Source organism: Choloepus didactylus, chromosome 3 (assembly GCF_015220235.1).
Source record: "Choloepus didactylus isolate mChoDid1 chromosome 3, mChoDid1.pri, whole genome shotgun sequence".
Classification (NCBI taxonomy): Eukaryota; Metazoa; Chordata; class Mammalia; order Pilosa; family Megalonychidae; genus Choloepus; species Choloepus didactylus.
This window is the reverse complement of record NC_051309.1, coordinates 149,289,383-149,311,153: the sequence shown is the minus strand read 5'-3', so window position 1 is coordinate 149,311,153 and position 21,771 is coordinate 149,289,383.

The window sequence follows — 21,771 nt, the reverse complement described above, 5'->3', positions numbered from 1 at the left end:
TAACAGATTACTTGGAACAGATTGAAATTCCAAAATTTGGTGTTCATCTCAAATAATCAAGTAAACTATAAGTATATTGCTTTAGCATCTGCTGACAAACTCCATTGGTCTTTTTGAGTCCAAAATAAAGGAAACAACTCCAGGACTTGGTAAGATAGTTTCCTTAAGAATCATGGACATACAGTTTTATATGAACCCCTATTAATTTTCTAAAAGAATGGGCATCCAGGTCACTCAATAACATGGTGCTTTTTGTTTGGATACCCTTGAAATTGACAACATTGTTTTAGGATGTTACAAAAATCTAGAAGGTTTTTGTTTCATAGGATATGTCCTTTTCTTTGTTTGCAATGAAAGTTGCTATAAATGTTATTAATTTAACTCCTACTCTAACACAATTTCTCTTTAATCTCTTCCCTAAGTAGAAGTATTTTAAAAGCTTACAATTTTATCCAATCTAGAAAATAATTTATTATGTAATTGGGTAATATGGATTGATTATATGTTCACGGAGGGAATAAACAACTGCATTATAATATTACTTAAATAAGAAATATGTGCTCCTATTTGACTGAAATTTATGTGAAGGTAAATCAAAAGCATTCAAAAGTAGATAACTGTGATAGCTTCAAAATTAAAATTAAATATCAAATGGCAATTGCCTTTTAGAGAGCTACTCTGCAAAGGTCTATATTTTAATAGTTAGAAAGATTCCCTTAAGTAATTCACATATCAAATAGTAGAATAAGGTTCACTAAAAGGGAAATTCTACATGCCCACTAATTTTATGGAGCCAGGCACATAGCTGATTTTGTAACAACTGTTATCATATCTAAAGACAAGAAATCCCTACTCTAAATATTGATCCTTTAGTTGGATCCACATACTTCATTCAGCCTCCCCTGAAGAAAATTGACTGAGGCTATGGCTTTATTCACAATATGATTTGTTATGATTTATTTACTTTAATGTTCTGACAGTTTAATAACTAGATGGCATTTCTTTTTGGTTATATTATGTTGAACAATAACTTCTGCTGTAAGTTTGCATTTGAGCCATGGTATTAAAATAGAAGATATGCCTTGGGGAATTTATAATAATGCTATAATAAAAGGCAGAAATCAAAGAGAAAGAATTGATCTGACACCTTCTCACTTCAGGTGGAAAACAAAATGTATTTCTGTTACTTCAATGATAAGATAGATACATTTTGGGATTAAACTCTGTAGTGTGTATAATGTGGATTTTCCTTTTGGTAATTGGAGTGTTTGTGGTGAAAATGTGGAGAAAAAAACTTGTGAAGGATGAGTAAGAACCCTAGAGAGAGTGTTATTTTTGGAATAAAACACCTCTGTTTGTTATGGAGATTTGTTGTGCATTTTCCTGCTGTTAGATTTTCCACAATATCATGAAACCAAAGAATGACTTGACTAGGAATGACATTTTGCCATATCAGTGGAGACTCTTTTACAGAAAGGAACACAGTACATTTTCTTTTCTTTTCTTGAAAAACATTGGCCTTTGGTAAACGGAAGTTCTAATGCAAAAATGCATAAAGGGAGAGATGTAAGATGGAGGCACAGAGAGGAGGGGAAGCTAGTTAGTCCTCCTGGAACAACTAATAGAGAACCAGGAACAACTAGTAAATAATCCAGAATAACTTCATGGGGACAAATGTGACCAGCCACTCATCATAAACCAACCTGAATTGAGAGAAATGCCTGAGATCACAACATAAAATGTGTAAGTAAAAAGTGCAGATCCAAGCCAGGAGCCCCCCTCCTCCCATAGCCTGAGCTGCAAAGCCTCATAGTGCTAGAGAGAAGCTCTCTCCAAGCAAGTGAATATAGCTCAGCTGAGCTCCAACTGGGGTTTTAATTAACAAACCTGGACTGTTTGCTATGAGCTATGACTCCCCAACAAGCAGACAGAGACATTGGGTGACAACTGACTTTGGAGAGCCAGTGGGTTGCTGCAGACTGGCCCTGAAGGGAGGTTTCTGTCTCTGTTTTGGGTCAGTGGAGAAAGCCTCAGCCATTTTCAGTCCCCAGACATGGGTGGAGATAGCACAGGGAGAGTTTATTCAAATGCTAGTGACCTTACCCTAGGGGGGTTATCTTCCCTAAGTGGAAAGGGGTGGGGTCCAGCTCTACTACCTACATTCCATTCAGAACCAGACCCCAGAGCCTGGGGGAAAACAACCATGGGCCATACCTCCTTACCCCAGTCTGGAGTTACAGGCTGACAGGCACTACCTGGTGGGCAGAAAAGCACAGTGACCTGAGGCATCACAGGGTGTACCAATTTTCTAAGACACATTCTCAGGGAAACTGGATACTGAACATTTCTTCCTTCTGGGGCCTGAGCCCATTCTGGTCTAGGAAAACCTGACTGGAATAACCATGGAAACCATGCCTAGTCAAGAGAAAACTACAACCTACACTAAGAAAAACAAAGTTATGGCCCAGTCAAAGGAACAAACTTATACTTCAACCGAGATACAGGAATTGAAACAACTAACAATAAGTGAATTCAAATGGAAGATATGGTGAAAGAGATGAACCATATAATGGAAACACTGGGTGCACATAAGGTAGAAATTGAAAGTTCAAAAACCAACTGACAGAATCTATAGAAATGAAAGGCACAGCACAAGAGATGAAAGACACAATGGAAACATACAGCAACAGATCTCAAGAGGCAGAAGAAAACACTCAGGAACTGGAGAGCAAGGCATGTGAAAGCCTACACACAAAAGAGCAGATATAGAAAAGAATGGAAACTTACAAAGCAACATCTCTGGGAACTTAAGGACAAAATGAAAAGCAAGAATGTATGTGTCATTGGTGTCCCAGAAGGAGAAGAGAATGGAAAAGGGGCAGAAGCAATAATATAGGAAATAATCAATGAAAATTTCCCATCTTTTATGAACGATATAAAATTATGGATCCAAGAAGCACAGCATACCCCAAACAGAATAGATCTGAATACAACTATGCCAATACACTTAATATTCAGATTATCAATTGTCAAAGACAAAGAGAGAATCCTGAAAGTGGCAAGAGAAAAGTGATCCATCACATACAAAGGATGCTTGATAAGACAATATGCAGATTTCTCAATGTAAACCATGGAGGCAAGAAGGAAGTGGGGTGATATTTTTAAGATACTGAAAGAGGAAAACCACCAACTAAGAATCCTATATATGGCAAAACTATCCTTCAAATATGAGAGACAGCTAAAAATATTCTCTGTCAAACAGACAATGACAGAGTTTGTGAACATGATACCTGCTCTACAGGAAACACTAAAGGAAGCACTGCAGACAGAAAAGAAAAGACAGGAGTGAGAGGTTTGGAAAACAATTTTGGAAGATAGTAGCACAGCAATGTAAGTACACTGAACAAAGATGACTGTGAGTATGGTTGAAAGAGGAAGGTTGGGACCATGTGGGACACCAGAACAAAAGATGAAGGATGAAGACTGGGACTGTGTAACTCAGAGAAACCTAGGGTGCTCAATGATTGTAATAAAATGTCCAAATATGTTTTTCCATGAGGTAGAACAAATGAATGTCAGCATTACCAGGTGTTAAAAATAGGGTGGGATTGGGGGAAAATACAATAAATGCAAACTAAAAATAAATTCATGAGGCTCTGACAGTTGGAGATGCAGACAGAAAGACATTTGCAGATGCTAGACTAAGAGATGAAGCCCAGAGTTTTCCCTGGAGAAGATAAGAGAGGACCCCCAGACACTTAGAGAGAAATGTCCGTGGGAAACAAGCAAGGATTCACAATAGCTGACACAGAGAGAAGCTAAGAGAGACAGAAGCCCAGAGACATGTTGGAGAAAGTCATTTGGAAACCAAAATCTGGGAGCAAAGGACCAGCAGATGACAGCCATTTGCCTTCCCAGCTGACAGAGGTGTTCCAGACACCATAGACTTAACTTCAGTGAAGAACAGACATTTAAAATGAAATCCACACTTCTGGGAAGATGGCAGAATAGAAGAGGCAGAGCAACTTCTCCTCTGTGAAAAAAATCTAGAGGAAGGGTAGAAATCAACCAGAACAGTGGCTCCAGGGTACAGCTGGCTGGAGAGGGACCTATACAACACATAATGGGGACTTGGATGAAAAAGTGGAGAAATTGCATCTCAAAGGATAGGGTGAGTTTATTCAACCAGAACCATTGCTGCCAGGAGCTGGTGACTGGAGCCAGCCACCAAGCATGTAGAGGGAATAGCTATCCACTCCCCATGTACCCATCTTAGCATTTGGCTGATTAGATAACCTTTCACAGGCCCACAGTCAGGAGCTTTGGTGAAGGAACTCTGGATTCAGAAGACTTGTGGTGTCTGCAATTACTCTTCCTCCACAGAAGCCTATGGTGTACAGAGATGAGAGGAAGGGAGTGGTGAGGGTACTGCATGGAAGCTCCAGGAGCCCCTCCCCAACCCCAGAGGCTCATGGTTGCATGGCAGACAGGGACTGCAGTGCATTTGAGCTGAAGGCTGAGATGTTCAGCCCCACAATCCAATAGTGGGTCACTTGGAAGCCTGAGAACCACAAGACCTATTGTGTCCTTGAATGGACTCCTGCTGAACTGCACAGAACCCATTCTCCACACATAGGACTGGCAATGACAAGCACACATGGAGAACTGGTGAGCTGATTGGATTTCTACCTGGTTTGGATCCTGCACAGTGCACATGCAAAGTTGGGATAAACCTATCTTGAGGGTAAGTGGTGGTGCAAATGCATCATTACATCCAAGAGTACTGGGAAATACTTTCTTCTTTAGTACTTATGGAACATTCTCTAGGATAGAGCATATGCCAGGACACAAAACAAGTCTTAATAAACTTAAAAAGATAGAAATTATTGAAAGCACATTCTCTGACCATAATGGAATGCAACTCAAAATCAATAACCATCAAAGAACCAGATCTCTCATAAATATATGGAAGTTAAACACATTATTAAACAACCAGTGGGTCAAAGAAAAAAAAATGGAAGGGGAATCAGTAAATATCTAGAGATGAATGAAAACAAGAATATAACATATCAAAACCTATGAGATGCAGTGAAGATGGTGCTTAGAGGGAAATACATCAAGATGAAAGAGCTAAAACCAAAGACCTAACTGAACAACTGAAGAGGCTATAGAATGATCAGTAAACTAACCCTAAAAAAAGTAGAAGAAAAGAAATAACAAAGATTAGAGCATCTGGGGAAAAAACTAGAGAATAAATAAAAATGTAAGTTTGTTCTTTGAGAAGATCAATAAGATTCACAAACCCTTAGCTAGAATGACAAAGTCAAAAAGAGAGAAGACCCAAACACACAAAATTGGATATGAGAGCATGGTCTTTATACAGATCTCAACAAAATTAAAAAAATCATAAAAGAATATTTTGAAAAACTGTATGCCAACAAACTAGAAAACTTAGAGGAAATGGACAGTTTCCTGGAAATACATAAGCAACTTACACCAACTCAAGAAGAAATGGAAGATCTCAACGAACAAATCACAATAAAGGGATACAATTAGTTGTCAAAAAGCTACGTAAAAATAAAAGCCCAGGGCCAGATGGTTTAACAGGGAATTTTGCCCAGCTTTCCAAAAAGAAATGACACCATTCCTGCTTAAAATCTTTCAAAAAATTGAAGTAAAATGAACACTATCTAACTCATGTTATGAAGCCAACATCACTCTAAGACCAAAACTAGATAAAAATACTACAAGAAAGGCAAACTATAGGCCAATCTCCCTAATGAATATAGATGCAAACATTACCAACAAAATGCTGGGATATTGAAGCCAAAGGCACATGAAAACATTATACTTTAAGACCAAGTAGGGTTTATTCCTGGCATGAGAGGGTATTTGAACATAATAAAATCAATCAGTGAAATACTACACAGTAATGAATGAAGAGGGAAAAATCAAATTATCATCTCAATAGATGCCGAAAGAGCATTTGACAAAATTCAGCACCCCTTTTCAATAAAAAATAAAACACTTCAAAAGGTAGGAATTGAAGGAAACTTCTACAATATGATTAAGGGCAGATATGGAAAACCCACATCCTGCATAGTCCTCAAAGGTGAGAGACTGAAAACCTTCTCTCCAATATCAGGGAGAAGACAAGGATGCACACTGTCACCTCTTTTATTCAACATTGTGCTAAAAGTTCCAGGCAAAGCAATTCAATAAGACAGAAAAAAAAAAAAAAAAAGGCATCCAAATTGGAAGGGAAGAAGTAAAACTCATTATTTGCAAATGAAGAATTTGGAAAATCCCTAGAAATTGGCAACAAAGTTACTTGAGCTAATAAACAAATTCAGCAGAGTGTCAGGATGCAAGATTAATGCACATAAGTCAGTAATGGTCCTATACACTAGTAATGACCCAACTGAAGAGGTAATCATGAAAAAAATTCCATTCACACTAGCAACTACAAAAATCAAGTACCAAGGAATAAACTAAACTAAGGATGTAAAAGACCTCTATACAGAAAATTACAAAATGTTACTAAAAGAAATTAAAGAGGACCCAATTAGGTTGCAAGATATTACATTTTCATCGATAGGAAGGCTAAAACATCATTAATTTGCCAATCCTACCCACACTGATCTACAGATTCAGTGCAATTTGAATCAAAATTCCAACAACCTTCTTTGCAGACTTGGAAAAGCTAGTTATCAAATTTATATGGAAGGTAAAGGGGCCCAAAATTTCCAAAAACTTTCCAAAGAAGAAGAATGAAGAAAGAGGGACTTTAAAGTTTAAAGCCTAATATAAAGCCATAGTGGTCAAAATGGCATGATACTGGCACAGAGATAGATATATTGATCAGTGGTATCAAATTGAGAGTTCAGAAATAAACCCCAAGATCTATGGTCAACTGAGTTAGGCCACCTAATCCACTGAACTGGGAACCAAGTCTCTTCAAACAATGGGGGTAGGAGAACTGGATATCAATATCCAAAAAAAATGAAAGGTGACCCCTACCTCAACCCCTATACCAAAATTAATTCCAAGTGGATCAAAGACCTAAATATAGGAGAAAGTACCATAAAACTCCTGGAAGATAATATAGGGAAATTTCTTAAGAACTAGCAATAGGAAATAACTTCTTATGCCCTGAAAACAATGCATAAGCAATGAAAGAGAAAAATAAATAAATGGGAACACATCAAAATCAAAAGCTTCCATGTCTCAAAGGGTTTGTCCAAAGGTGAAGAGGCATCCAATGCAATGAGAGAAAATATTTAGAAACTACATATCTGATAAGATACTGATATCCAGCTTAAATAAAAAATCCTGCAACTTAAGGACAATAGTACCAACAACCCAATTACAAAATGCGCAAAAGATATGAAAGGACATTTTTCCAAAGATGAAAAACAAATGGCTAAAAACATGTCAAAAAATATTCATCTTCACTAGCTATTAGGGAGATGCAAATCAAAACCATAATGAGATATCATCTGACATGAATAAGAATGGCTACCATTAAACAAACAGCAAACTCCAGATGACAGAGAGGATGTGGAGAAATTGGTACTCTTATTGATTGCTGGTTGGAATATATAATGATATAGCCACTGTGGAAGACAGTTTGGTGGTTCCTCAGAAATCTAGACATTGAGTTACCTGTGATTGGCTATTTCCACTTCTTGGTATATACCCAGAATATCTGAAAGCAGTGCCACAAGCAGACATTTGCACACCAATGTTCATAGTAGCTTTGCTCATAATTGCCAAGAGATGGAAACAATCCAAATGTCCTTCAACAGATAAAAGGACAGGTAAAATGTGGTATATATATGTATATATTTATATGTGTGTATATATATATATGATTATGATGGAATTCTATGCAGAAGTAAGAAGGAATGAGTATCAGTGCCACACTGAAGATGAACATGTTCAAAAATATTGTTTAAAGGCATGTATCTCACAGACTAGCACTACAAATATAAATAAATGCTTGCATGATATTCTTCAAAGGCATAACACTGTTACAAAGAGTTAACAGGGTGGTATATGGGAAAACCTACCTGTTGCATACTAGGGACTATACTTAATAGGAATAACTTACTAGTGCCATGCAAATCCTAGAGATAAATAATTAGGGGCTGATAAGAGCTTTGGCATGTTTTGGGTCATGAAAATTGTTTAAAATTGAGAGTGAAGATAATTGTTCAACTAATTGAGAACAATGTGAGACATCAATTGTTTGTCTTGGACATAATATATGTTACATGAATTTAGGAAAACCCTGATTGACTTTAATAAGTCAAGCCTTCAATCTTGAGCCTTACTCTTGTGAAATTTATGGCTGTAAAGAGTACGCTAAGCTCACCTATAATTATGCCTAAGCTTCACCTCCAGAGAGCCTCTTTTGTTGCTCAGATGTGGTCTTTCTCTCTCTAAGCCCAATTCTACAAATAAATTCATCACCCTCCCCACTACATAGAACATAAGTCCCAGATGAATGAGTTTCCCTGGCAACATGGGACATAGATTCCAGGAATGAGTCTGGCCATGGCACTGAAGGATTGAGAATATCTTTTTGATCAATATGGGGGAAAGAAAGGTGAGAAGAAAAGGTTTCAGTGGCTAAGAAATTTCATTTTGTTATTTTAAAATTACTTTATTTATCAAATAAAAAAATTCCAAAAAATAAACAAAGCAAAGCAATGGGAAAAACAAATATCCTGAAATAGAATCAAGAGGGTATTTTGGAAGCTACTCTTATGCAAGCTTCAGCTAGATATGCCAAATGGGCACAGTAGAATAAGCCCAAATCAATAGTAGTCCTGAAAACCCTAAAGAATAACCTTGTCCCTATCTGAGACTCTATAAAAATTTCACTAAGTTTATTCTTCAGAAACTTAAATCCTCCAGGGTGTTCCTATGACAGAAAAGTACCAAAATTGAGAGGCAACAGTCTCTTCAAAAACATCAAACAGATGCATCCCCCTTTCCCGTAATGTAGACACCCCTTTTCAATATGAATAAGTTAGAGTTGCGCTGTCTAAACATCCCTGAAGATCAAGAAAGTGATTAAATGAGAGGAAGGGCTAGCAACAGACAAAATAGGATTTAACAAAGGATTATGAATACTGAATCTTTATGTGAATGTATTGTTAATTTTTTTATTATTATTAACAATATGTAGTTGCTAGATATTAGAATAGCTAGAAGGAAATAACTGAAATGGTGGGACTTTAGCACAAAAATGTCTTTGGAATTTGCTCTATAGCTAATTGTTAAACTGTACTTTGAAAGTTATCACTTTTCTGTATATATGTTATATTTCACAAGAAGGAAATAATTGAAATTGTGGAACTGTAACCCATAATATTCTTTGAAGTTTGCACCCTAACTACTTGTTAAATCATACTTTAAATGTTATCACTTTTCTGTATATATGTTATATTTCACAATAAAAATTTAAAAAAATAAAATCCAAAATATATGCATGGACTTATTTACTAAGGTTTGATGGGTTTGGCTTCCATGTTTCATTCTGTTTTATATTTAGGGCTTTAATTTTCCCTAGCAAAGCAGAATGTACACAATGATTCAGCATACTTTGTGTAGTCTAATGCAAATACAGCAGAACAATATGTACATGATGCTGTTTTTATCCGCTAGTAAACATTTAAGATAATAATGTTTATGAAAATGCTAGTTATGAAATTTCACATAGGATCATCCTTGCATGCTGCCTATAAGATATCACTTCCGTTTGAGTGTGGAACTTTGTGATTTCCTTTGGTTATTTAATTGACTAGTTCTCTGATGGCATTTGTCATGATTGTGCTTTTTATTCTTGACTTTTACATCTTTAATATAAAGTTTTGGGATTTAAAAAATGCATTTAATTTTAAATCTGCTAGACACACTCTGATACATTTGACTATCCTTTTTTTATGTAGTTTGATCAGAAATAGTATTTCATACAAAAGAATATCTATAGAACTATAAGAAAGTATAAATTTATCTGCTCTTTATGCAATAAAGGAAGATAAACAAGAAAAAAATGAGAGTGTTTATATTAAGAGGGAGAGTGTAAACAGGGTAGAAAGTATGAAGGAATGGAATGAGGTAAAAGGGATGAGGGGATTCTGATACTTCTCTAAGTGTATTTTTGGTATATTTTTAACTTATAATATCATGATTGATATGCAGTGATTTGTATATTAAATAACTAATGACTAAATGAATAATTTAATAAATAACACAATATTGTGAATTTAATTAACAATAAGGCTTATTTTAAGGGTCCCTAGATTGTAAGCTCTTAGAGCAGTCACATCTATCCCTGAGTTTTAACTGTTATTTAAGAGATATTTATTTGGTACAAAATTTTTGTTTTCTGTAGCACACTATCTAATTTAACCTTTATGGTCAGTTTATTTAAACAGCATAATTATAAGGAAATGAAAATAGGGAATAAGATCTTGTTACTCCATACAGGTTAATGTAATACCCCAACACATCCCAGAGTATTTTGGGCAGAAAAAAAGTATTGCAAAGTCCCCTTGAAGGACTGGAGAAAATGTAAAAATTAAAAACTTCCCCACCTAGGAAATTCTTGATATTCTCACAAGCATTAGGGACTTCCAATTTAATTACTGGAGCCCTTGATCTTGGGACTTGCACTATGGAACTTATTCCTGCAAAGGAGAAGTTAAGCTTATAATTATGCCTAAGAGTCACCTTCAGAAAACTTCTTTTGTTCTCCAGATGTGGCCTCTCTCTAAGCCAACTCTACAGGTGAATTCACCGCCCTCCCCACTACATGGGACATGAGTTCCAGGGAAGTAAGTCTCCCTGGCAATGTGGGACATGACTCTCAGCAATGAGCTTGGCCCTGGCATTGTGGGATTGAGAATCCTTCTTGACCAAAAGGGGGAAAAGAAATGAAACAAAATTAAGTTTCAGTCACTAAGAGATTTCAAATACAGTTGAGAGGTCATTCTGAAAGTTACTCTTATGCATTACATAGGTATTCCTTTTTGGTTTCTAGTGTATTATGATAGCTAGAAGGAAATACCTGAAACTGTTGCACTATAATCCAGTAGATTGTCTTCTTGATGATGAGTTTGTGACTATATAGCTTTTGTCATGTGACTATGTGATTATGAAAACCTTGTGACTGACACTCTCTTTATCCAGAATATGGGCAGAGGAGAAATAAAGACAAATAAATAAATAAATAAATAAATAAATAAGTAAGTAAGTAAGTAAGTAATGGGGGGTGGTTAAAGGATATGGATATTTTGAGTGTTCTCTTTAATTCCCATTTTTTTGGAGTAACAAAAATGTTCTAAAATTGATTGTGGTAATGAATGCACAGCTATATGATGATACTGTGAGCCATTGATCATATAATTTGGATGGATTATATGGCATGTGACTATAGCTCAATAAAATTGCATTTAAAAAAGAGGGAGGTGTAAACAGGGTGAAAAGTTTGGGGGAATGGAATGAAGTAAAAGGAATGAGGGGGTTTTGATACTGCTCTAAGTATACATACTTTTGGTATAATTCTAACTTTTAATGTGATTGATATCATGCAGTGATTTGCATATTAAGTAGCTAATGATTAAATAAATAATTTAATAAATAGCAAAATGTGAACATACTTATCACCACTGAATTATATATTTTAATGTAGTTAAAAAGTGATAATTTTAGTTTGTTTATATGTCACCAGAATAAATTTTTGAAAACCACAAAAAAACAGGACTCTACAACACAATGAACTCTAATGTAAACAATGGACTATACTTAATAGTAAAGTTATAAAAATGTTCTTACAAAAATTAAAACAAATATACCACACTAATGCAAGGTGTTAATAGTAGGGTGGTATATGGGAACTTCGTATTTCATGCCTGATTTTTCTGTAAACATATGGCATGTCTAACACAATAAATGAATAATAAAAATCAACCAGGATGTGGGAGAATACAAACAGTAACAAATGAACCTAATATATTTCAAATGCACAACATAACCCCACTGAAGGGTGATGTAATTTTGTTAACCATGATTTTGAATAAATTAAAGGAAAATATACTAAAGGAAAATGAATGATCCACCAGTTTTGTAATCTACCTAATAAATTTATTTTCATGGTGTTTTAGGTTAGCAATTCTGACATTGCTGTATGTGCATTCTTGGATTAAGCAAATCAGTAAATATATTGTGGATAATGAGAGCCAATTTCTCACTGTCAAAGTAACTTCCAGAAAGGAATTAAAACTAAGGAAGGGGGAAGTATTGAGTAAACCCTTAGAGATGTCCTAGAGGGGATTCAGAGGTATCAGAATGAACCCAATGTTTTTGATCAATACATAGATTTATATAAAAATAGATATGAAAGTGTGTTGATATGTGCCTACATATATATATTGAGCAAATTTCCTAAGTCTGTTCACTGAGATGGCCCAGATGCACTGTGATGGTTAGGTTCATGTGTCAACTTTGCCAGGAGAAAGTACCATGCTGTCTGGTCAAGAAAGCACTGGCCTAATTGATACTGCAAGACATTTGTGTCTGGTTAATAAACCAGAAGTCTGGTTTATTAAATCATCAGTCAATCAGCTGCACTGTGACTGATTATATCAATGAAGGGTGTGTCTTTCACAATTAGAGAATGCAATCAGCTGGATTTAATCCAATCATTTGAAGACTTTTTAGCAAGACAGATAGAGGATCTTCACTTCTTCTTCAGCTAATCAGTGAAGCATTTCCTGAGATCTTCATCAAACTTTCCAGTTTGCATCCTGAGGAATTCATTGAACACATTCATTGAAGTTGCCAGTTCACTGCCTGAGAAGTTCATCGAACATCTTCATTGGAGTTGCCAGTTTGCTGCCCTATCTGTAGAATTAGGACACCTACATACCCACAGTTACATGAATCATTTATACAATCTTATATTTGTAGATGTCTTTTGTTGATACTGTTTCCCTAGAGAACCCCAACTAATACAACTTGGTACCAGCAGTGGCTCTTGAGAAACAGAATCCTAAAATGGGATTTTGCAATTGGTTTTCCACTCTTGTTAGATTCAAAGGCACTAATGACTCCATTTCCAATAATCAAGATGGCACTGACTTTCCATTGCATGATTTGGCAATGGAGATACACAAAATATCACTGTTTGATTCCCCTAATCATACTCTTGTATAAAGCAAGGCTCTGGGTGACTGTTTTTTACACCTTAACAGAGTTTGGCAGAATTAAGAGGTATAATGATGTTGACTGATTGCTCTTAGATGTGCTGGATAAAGTTATAAGTGGAAGGAATGGGCTAAAGGTTTCACATTTGAAACTTAAGCACCACATGACAGACGTAAAGGTTTATATGCATGCCCTGAAAGAAAATCATATTTCCTGTGGTCACAGACTTGAGATTTATGAAAACCTGACCCAGAGTCTCATTGTGTGAGTAGCAGATTTACAATGTAAACTAAAATCTCAACCTTGCAGGGTATCTGCTGTTAAAGTAAAGGCATTGACTGGAAAATGATGGGATCCTGAAACTTGGGGTGGGGACACATGGTTTGATAATAATGGCAGTGAGAATATTGGAACCCTGGATTCTGCTGAGACTTTCTTAGATATACCTGTAGTAATTTTTCCTGAGGAAACAATCCCCCACCACCAGTCTGCCCTGAGGAAACAGCTTCCCAACTTCCAGTCTGCCTTGAGGAGCCTACCATCCAAACTCCACATAAAGAGATTGAACTTTCAGTGCTTGCTAAACCTGTAATCACCTCCCCTGAGGAAGCAGCCCTTACTCCTCTGTATGGAGAAGTTCATCCTATTTTAGGAGAAGAAACTGCAACAGACTGTCCTGAGGTAAATGGCTTGAGGAATACTTCTAATTCTTTTCATGACCCGTCCCCACCACCAGTCTTTGCTTCAAGAACTATAACTAAAGTCCCAACATGCCCCAAAGGGTGAGTTACAAAGTGTGACCCATGAGGAAGTATGCTACACTGCAAAAGAACTGTATGAGTTTTCCAACTTATACAGACAGGAATCAGGGGAATATGTGTGGGAATGGATATTAAGGGTGTGGGATAATGGTGGAAGGAATATAAAGTTACATCACACTGAGTATGCTAACATGGGCCAACTAAACAGAGATTCTGCAATCAATGTTGTAGCCCAAGGTGTTAGAAAGGGCATTAATAGTTTGGGTGGTTGGCTGAAACATGGTTCAAAAGGTGGCTGTCATTACCTGAGGTTGAAATGACAGAACTGCCCTGGTATAATGTAAAGGAGGGGATTCAAAGGCTTAGAGATATTGGAATGTTAGAAGTTAGAGTGGATTTATCATAGAAGACCTGCTCACACACCCCTGGAATGTCCAGAGGACACACTTTTTACCAGGACTGTGAGGAATAAATTTGTCAGACTAGATCCATCATCTCTGAAGAGCTCTGTAGTTGCCCTTCTCTGTAGGTCAGATATTACTGTGGGAACTGCTATCACTGAGCCGGAATCCTACAACACTATGGGGATAATCAGATCCCAAGATGGCAGAAGCTACATGGCAGCAGTTAATCATCAAAGACAAGGTGGGTGTGGCTACCATAATGGAAAACAGGTTCATGGCAGCAGTCAAAATAATCTGACTCACAGAGACTTTTGGCAATGGCTAGTAGAGCATGGAGTAACTAGCAGTAAAATAGATAGGTGGTCTACTAAATTATTGTTTGAGCAGTGTAAGCAGAAGAATTCTAGGTCAAGTGAACAAAAGTCTACCTTGAATTACAAAAACAGAGAATCATGGCCCCTTAATCAATTCCCTCAATTCCCAGACTTGAGACAGTTTACAGATCAAAAAGCCCTTGAATGAGGGGAAGGCCAGGTACACTTGGGGAGGGACTCTGTTACACTGCTAAAAATTTATACTGTTTTTCTTCTCCCAGCCTTCCCCAGGGGGACCTATGGCCTTTTACCTGGGTAACTGTGCATTGGGGAAAAGGAAATGATCAGATATTTCAGGGATTATTAGATGCTGGTTCACAAATGACCTTAATTCCAGGAGAAAAAAATGTCACTCTGTTCCAAAAGTCAGAGTTGGGGCTTATGGAGGTCAGGTGATCAATGGAGTCTTAACTCAGATACATCTCACAGTGGGTCCAGTGTGTTTCTGGCCTCAGTGTGTGGTTGTTTCCCCAGTTCTGGAATACATAATTAGAACAGACATACTCAACAACTGGCAGAATCCTCACGTTGGTCCCCTGACTTGTGGAGTGAGGGCTATTATGGTGGGAAAGGCCAAGTTGAAGCCTCTAAAACTGCACTTTCCTGGCAAAATAGTAAACTTGAAGTAATACTGGATTCATGGAGGGATTGCATAGATTAATGCCACTCTTAAAGACTCGAAGGATTCAGGGGTGGTGATTCCCACCACATTGCCATTCTACTCTCCTATTTCACCTGTGCAGAAAACACATTGGTATTGGAGGATGACAGTGGATTATTGTAAGTTTAACCAGGTGGTGACTCCAATTGCAGCTGCTGTTCCAGATGTGATATCATTGCTTGAGCAAATCAACACATCACTTGGTACCTGATAGGCAGCTATTGACCTGGCAAATGTTTTTTTTTTTTTCTCAATAGCTGTTAGTAAGCACCACCAGAAAGAGTTTACTTTCAGCTGACAAGGCCAACAATATACATTCACTGTGCTACCTCAGGGATATATCAACTCTCCAGCCCTATGCCATAAAATTGTCCACAGGAAACTTGGTCATTTCTCCCTCCCACAAGACATCACACTGGTCCACTATATTGATGATATCATGTTGATTGTACCTAGTGAGCAAGAAGTAACAACTACTCTAGATTTGTTGATAAAGTATTTGCATGGCAGAAGATGGGAGATAAATCCAACAAAAATACAGGGAACTTCCACCTCGGTAAAATTTCTAGGTTTCCAGTGGTGCAGAGCATGTCGAGATATCCCTTCTAATGTGAAAGATAAGTTTTTGCATCTGGCCCCTCCTAAGACCAAAAAAGAGGCACAATGCTTACTTGGCCTCTTTGGATTTTGGACACAACATATTCTTCATTTGGATGTTCTACTCTGGCCTGTTTACTGAGTGACCAGAAGACTTCTAGTTCTGAGTAGGACCAGAACAAGATGAGGCTCTGTAACAGGTTCAGACTGCTGTGCAAGCCACTCTGCTACTTGGACAATATGATACAGCTGATCCAATGGTACTGGAAGTGTTAGTGGCAAATAGAGATGATGTTTGGAGCCTTTGGTAGGCTTCTGTAAGAGAATCACACTGCGGGCCCTTACGATTTTGGAGTAAAGCCTTACCATTCTCTGCAGATACTACTCTCCATTTGAGAAAAACCTTTTGGACTGCTATTGGGCCTTGGTAGAAACAGAAAGCTTAGTCATGGACCACAAAGTTACCATGAGACCCAAATTACCTATCATGAGCTGGGTGTTGTCCAACCTGCCAAGCCATAAAGTTGGGAATGCATGGCAGAACTCCATCATAAAATGGAAATGGTATATATGAGATAGATCTTGAGTGGGTCCTGAAGGCACAAGTAAATTATATGAGGAAATATCCCAAATGCCCATGGCCCCCACTCCTGCCGCATTACACTCTTTTTCCCAGTTCACAGCTGTGGCATCTTGGGCAGTTCCATGATATGCAGGCACCACCTTAAAGTGGACAGCTGCAGCACAGCAGCCTCTTTCTGGGATGTCCCTGAAGTACATTGGTGAGGGGAAATCCTCCTAGTGGACAGAACTTCGAGCAGTGCACCTGGTTGTTCACTTTGCTTGGAAGGAGAACTGGCCACAGGTGTGTTTGTATACTGGTTCATGGGCTATTGCTAATGGTTTGGCTGAATGGTCAGGGACTTGGAAGGAACATGATTGGAAGACTGGTGACAAAGAAGTCTGGGGAAGGGGTATGTGGATAGACCTTTCTGAGTGGGCAAAAAACATGAAGATATTTGTTTCCCATGTGAATGCTCACCAGAGGGTGACTTTGGAAGAGGATTTTAATAATCAGTTGGATGATATGACCTATTTGGTGGATAACAATCAGCCTCTTTCACCTTCAACTCCTGTCATTGCCCAATGGGCTCATGAACAAAGTGGTCATGGTGGTAGGGATGGATGTTATGCATGGGCTCAGCAACATGGACATCTACTCACCAGTGCTGACCTGGCCACAGCCACTGCTGATTGCCCAATATTCCAGCAATGGAGACCCACACCCAGTTCTCAATATGGCACCATTCCCTGAGGTGATCAACCTGCTACCTGGTGGCAGGTTGATTACATTGGACCACTTCCATCATGGAAGGGGCAGTGATTTGTTCTAACTGGAATAGACAAATACTTTGGATATGGTTTTGCCTTCCCTGCAAGAAATGCTTCTGCCAAAACTACCATCTGTGGACTTACAGAATTCCTTATCCACCATCATGGCATTCTGCACAGCATTGCTTCTGACCAAGGAACCCACTTCACAGCAAATGAAGTGAGGGGATGGGAACATGCTCTTGGAATTATCTGGTCTTTCCATGTTTCCCATCATCCAGAGGCAGCTGGGCTGATAGAATGGCCTGCTGAAGACAATTATGGTGCCAACTAGGTGGCAATACATTGCAGGTCTAGGGCAGTGTTCTGCAGGAGGTTGTGTATGCTCTGAATCAGCATCCACTCTATGGTGCTATTTCTCCCATAGCCAGGATTCACAGGTCCAGGAATCAAGGGATGGAAACAGGAGTGGCACCACTCACGATGACTCCTAGTGATTTACTAGGAAAATTTTTGCTTCCTCTCCCTGCAAGCTTAAGCCCTGCTGGTCTACAAGTCTTAGTTCCAAAAGGAGGAGGGCTTCCACCAGGAAATACAACAATAATTCCATTAAACTGAAAGCTAAGACTGCCACCTGGCCACTTTGGTCTTCTTATGTCTCTGAATCAACAGGCAAGGAAGGAGATTACTGTACTGGCTGGGGTGACTGATCCTGACTATCAAGGGGAAGTAGCACTGCCACTACACAATGGAGGTAAAGAAGAATTTTTTGGCATACAGGAGATCCTCTAGCACTCTTAGTACTACCATGCCCCATGATTAAATTAAATGGAAAACTGCAACAACCCAATCCAGGCAGAACTACCAATCGCCACGAAACTTCAGGAATGAAGGTCTGGGTTACCCCACCAGGCAAGGAACTATGGTCAGCTGAAGTGCTTGCTGAGGGGAAAGGGAACATGGAACATGTAGTGGAAGAAGGTAGTGATAAATATGAACTATGACCACAAGACCAGTTACAGAAATGAGGACTATGATAGCATGAGCATTTCCTCCTTGTTTTGTTATGATATTTAAGTTAAAGGAAATAAATTTTAAGAGTTAATATCACCCAAGGACTTGCACCCTATTCTGGAGAGATTTAGTGTGTTTCCATTTGTACACAAGACAGCGGTGTATTGTTAGGTGAAATATATATCTGTTATTGTTCTGTACTTAGAGATAAAGTATGATTTAAGGCAATGTGTATAACTACCAAGGTGGCAAGGGGTGGGCTTTAATAGTTAGGTTCATGTGTCAACTTGGCCAGGAGATAGTACCCTGGTGTCTGGTCAAGCAGGCACTGGCCTAACCAATACTGCAAGGAAAATTGTGGCTGGTTAATAAACCAGAAGGCTGATTTCTTAAATCACTAGTCAATTGGCTGCAGCTGTGACTGATTACATCAACAAAGGGTGTGGTTTTCACAATGTGAGAATGCAATCAGCTGGGTTTAATCCAATCAGTTGAAGGCTTTTAAGTAAGACAGACAGAGGACCTTCACTTCTCACTTCTTTGACTAACTGGTGGCGTTTCCTGAGGAGTTCATAGAAGTTGCCAGTTTGTTCCCTGGGGAGTTCATCAAACATATTCATTGAAGTTGCCAGTTCGCTGCCTGCCCTATGGAATTTAGACTCATGCATACCCAGTTACATGAGATACTTTTATAAAATCTTATATTTATAGATATCTCCTGTTGATTCTGTTTCCCTAGAGAACCCTAACTAATACATGCACCTAACTACCAATAAGCACATATTTGTTAGTTTGTATACTAATTCTTCCACAAAAGGAATCAGGTTTCCTAGAGAAATAAATGTTTTCACAATTATTACTGTACTTGGCCAACTGATTCTCAACTGCATAGGGAAAACAAAAGTATCAGGGATAGATAGCCATAAAATTTCTGAAAACAAGAAGGTTACAGATATCAATATTTATTATAAATTGCAGTAATTCAGAGTCTGTAATTGGAGTAAAGAAAAATAAAAGGACAAAGGAAACCATTTAGAGTGGAAAAAGAGAGCATCTATCTATCCATCTATCTAATCTAACATTTATCTATCACCTATCTCTCTATCTCTCTCTATCCATCTATCTAAATTCTCCATAGATCTGTTAGTTGCACACCACTGGTGAAAGAACTAACATAATCTATATAATATTTTTCCATATACACACACCATGTTTTCAATACAAAATTCAGTTGATATGTCTCACAAAAATTTATTAACTAATTACTAAGGGTACCATAATTAAAGTGCAAAACAATAAAAATAGATTTGAGTGAGGGTCAACTGTGTTCTAAACAGCTGTCAAGGACTTTTTAGTAGTGTGGTATCCTATGAGAAGGTGTATGTGTGGATTGAGAGTAAAGGCTTTTATATGAGAGGAAAAAAAAATATTCATTGGACTTAGAATGTAGAAAGCAAAAGAATTCCAGCTCCAACTACTTTAGTGAACAAACTAGACATGGAATATAAAGTAAAGATCAATTCAACTTTTTTGGGTGCAATTTCTCAAACCGCCTGCCTGAAGATGTATCTAACAAATCTGATAGCATTTCCATTTTACATTTCATTGAATCATCTCATTTTCTTAGTGCAGGCATACCTCATTTTATTTCACTTTGCTTTATTACATTTTGCAGGTAATGCATTTTTTCACAAATTGAATATTGTGTCAAACTTGCTTCAAGCAAGTCTCTTGGAGCCATTTTTCAAATAGCACATGCTCACTTCATGTTGCTGTCATACTTTGGTAATTTTCACAATATTTCCAACTTTTTCATTATTATTAATCTGTTATAGAACTCTGTGATCAGTGATATTTGATGTTACTGTTGTAATTATTTTGGGGTGCCACAAACTGCCACAATATAAGTGGGCAAACTTACTAAATGCATGTGTTATGACTGCTCCAACAAATGGCTGTTCCTCTATCTCTCCCCCTCATCTCTTGGGCTTTCTTATTCCCCAGAGACACAATACTATTGAAATATACCATTACTATCCCTACAATGCCTTTAAAGTTTTCAAATCAAAGAAAGAGTCATGCATCTCTCATTTTAAATCAAAAACTAAAAATGATTAAGTTAAGTGAGTAAGACATATCAAAAGTTGAGATAGGCCAAAAGCTAAGCTTCTTGAACCAAACAGATAGCCAAGTTGTGAATGTAAAGGAAAAGTTCTGGAAGGAAATTAAAAGTGCTGGTCCAATGAAAAAAAGAATGATAAGAAAGAAAACAGCCCTATTTCTGATATTGATGATGTTTTAGTGGTCTGGAGAGAAGATCAAACCAGACAGAACATTCTCTTAAGCCAAAAACTAATCCAGAGCAAGGTAGTAACTCTCTTCAATTCTATTAAGAGTGAGAGAGGTGATGAAGCTGCAGAAGAAAAGTTTGAAGCTAGGAGGTTGTTTATGAGGTTTAGGAAAAGAAGCCATCTCCATAACATAAAAGTGCCAGATGAAGCAGCAATTGCTGATGTAGAAGCTGCAGCAAGCTATCCAAAAGATCCAGCTGAGGTAATTTAGGATGCTAGCCACACTAAATATCGGATTTTCAATGTAGACTAAACAAGTCTTCCATGGCTAGAGAGAACTCAATGCATAGCTTCAAAGCTTCAAAGGCAGTCTCAATCTCTTGTTAAGGGCCAATGCAGCTGGTGACTTGAAGTTGAAGCCAATGTTCATTTAGAATTCTGAAAATCCTAGGGCCCTTAAAAATTATACTAAATGATTTTCAAGTAAATTGAACAAAGCCTAGATGACAGCACATTTTTTGCATGTTTTATTTTGAATATTTTAAGTCCACTGTTGAGAACTACTGCCCAGAAAAAAGTTTCCTATCAAAAGATTACTGCCCTTTGCCAACGCACCTGATTACCCAAGAACTTTAATGGTGATGTACAGTGAGATTGATGCTGTTTTCATATCTGCTAACACAAAAATTCATTCTGTAGCCCATGCATCAAGGAGTAAATTTGACTTTCAAGTCTTATTGTTTAAGAAATACATTTTGTAAGGTTATAGCTAACATAGATAATGACTCCTCTGATGGATCTGGATAAAGTTAACTGAAAATTTTCTGGGAAGAATTTACCATTCTAGATGCCTAAGAATATGCATGATTCATGGGTGAAGGTCAAAACCTCAACATCAACTGGAGCTCAGAAGAAATTGATTCCAACCTCTGTGGATGACTTTGAGGAGTTCAAGACTTCAGAGGAGGAAGTAGCTTCAATTCTGGCAGAAATAGCAAGGCATCTCAAATTAGAAATGGATCCTGAAGATATGATTGAATTGCTGCAATCTCATGATAAAACTTGAAGCATGAGAAGTTGTTCTTTTGAATAAGCAAAGAAAGTGGTCTCTTGGGGTGG